Genomic DNA, 2,244 nt, shown 5'->3' with positions numbered 1-2,244 from the left:
GGTCTTTCAGATGTTTTATCAGATTTATCTCCATCATATTTTTGATGCTATTGTAAATAATATCTTTTTAAATTTAAATTTCTTATTTTCCATTTTGTATATTGATCTTGTAACCTGAAATCTTGCTAAACTCACTTATTAGTTCTCTTATCTTTTCTGTAAACTCTGTTAGATTTTCTATATCAATGATTATGTCATCTGTGAATACATAAAATCGTACTTCTTTTTTTCTAATCTGGATGAGTTTATTTCTTTTTCTTGCATTGTTGCACTGGCTAGAACTTAAGATATCATGTTGAGTGAAAACAGTGAGAGCAAATATTCCTGCCTTGTTTCTTATCTTAAGGGAAAAGCATTCAGACGTTCAACATTAAGAATGATGTTAGCTGTAGGTTTTTTTGTATATGTCCTTCATCAGGTTAAGAATGTTCCCTTGTAACCCTAATTTGTGAGATTTTATATCGGGAATGGATACTGAATTTCATCAAATGCCTTTCTTTTGGGGTATATGTGAGATGATTATACAGTTTTTCTTTTTTAGTTTGATAATATCATGAATTGATTTTTAAATGTTAAGATAGCCCTGTACAGCTGGAATAAACCCCACTTGGTCCTAATGTGTGATGCATTTACTGTATTGTTGAATTCAGTTTGCTGAAATTTTTGTTTAGAATATTTGCATCTATGTTCGTGAGGGATATTCATTTGTAGTTTTCCTTTCTTTTAATGTCTTTGATTTTCGTATTGGGTAAAGGTGACTTCATAGACTGAATTGAAAAAAATTCCTTCTTCAATTTTTTGGAGGAGTTTGTTTAGAATTTGCATTCTTTCTTCTTAAAATTCTTTTGGTAGAACTCACCAGTGAAGCCATTTGATTATATAATTTTCTTTGTGGGAAAGTTTTTTTTTTTTTGCGGTACGTGGGCCACTCACTGTTGTGGCCTCTACCGTTGTGGAGCACAGGCTCCGGACGCGCAGGCTCAGCAGCCATGGCTCACGGGCCCAGTTGCTCTGCTGCACGTGGGATCTTCCCGGAGTGGGGTACGAACTCGTGTCCCCTGCATCGGCAGGCAGACTCTCAACCACTGCGCCACCAGGGAAGCCCTGTGGGAAAGTTTTAAACTATAATTTCAATTTCTATAAAATATTTAGGATATTTAGGTAGTCTGTTCCTTCTTGAGTGAACTTTGGTAATTTGTGTCTTTGAAGAAATTTGTATATTTCACCTAAATTGTCAGATCTATTGGCTTAAAGGTGTTTGTGAGGCCTAAAGGTGTTTGTAATATTTCGTTATTATCTTTTTAATAGTATCTATAGTAATAACACCTGTCTCATTGATATTGGTAATTTATGTTTTCTTCCTCTCTCTTTTACTGATCAATCTGGCTAGAGGTTTATCAGTTTTATTGACCTTTAAGAACCAGTTTTTGGTTCAATTCCTTTTTTTCCTATTGTTTTCTGTTTTTCTAGTTCATTAGTATCTACTTTTTTCCTTATTATTTCCTTTCTTCTGCCTACTTTAGGTTCAAGTTATTCTTCTTTATCTAGCTTCTTAAGGAGGAACTGAGGCTTGGTTTCTGACTTGGAAATTCTCTACGGTCTTAGCACTCTGTTGCCTTCAAGTACAAATGCTGTTCCCAGTGTACCTAGTCTGTAGTCACTCGAAATGGGTGCCCTAACCGCTCTCTTTCCACATCTAGGACTTCAGGTGTTGGAGGAGTGAGGCTTTCAGGTTTCTGGGTCTTGGGAAGGAGTATCAGAATTAAACGTCCAGATGATACAGAGTGATGGAGATGCCCGCTTAAGGCAAAAGTGGAGATGAAAGAGAACATTCTCCTGTTGCCGATGACCAGAAGCTCCAGTAACCATGCTTTGCTGTCAGGGAAGAAGCAGGTGGAAAGAAGGGCACCCCTGCCTGTCCCTGGCCGGAGCCAGCCCAAGGGCACCCCTGCCTGTCCCTGGCCGGAGCCAGCCCAAGGGCACCCCTGCCTGTCCCTGGCCAGAGCCAGCCCTCTTTTAGGCATGTATTCTCACATTCACGTATGTAGCTGTTGGTGGGTGTCTCTTTAAACAGGCTGATGGTTACAGAAGAGAACATGAATGAAAAAATATTCGGAAAGCTGCTGCTTGCCAAGTTTTAAAAACAATGAGAGAACCTTGCAGAAAATTCCCAGCATAAGTTCATTGTTCAAATCACCAGCGTTTCTGATTCTGAATCTTCAGCTCACACAAAGGAGGTGATCC

Source organism: Monodon monoceros, unplaced genomic scaffold (genome assembly GCF_005190385.1).
Source record: "Monodon monoceros isolate NGI ecotype Baffin Bay Population unplaced genomic scaffold, NGI_Narwhal_1 Super_Scaffold_14, whole genome shotgun sequence".
Classification (NCBI taxonomy): Eukaryota; Metazoa; Chordata; class Mammalia; order Artiodactyla; family Monodontidae; genus Monodon; species Monodon monoceros.
Note: the sequence above shows the minus strand (reverse complement) of the source record.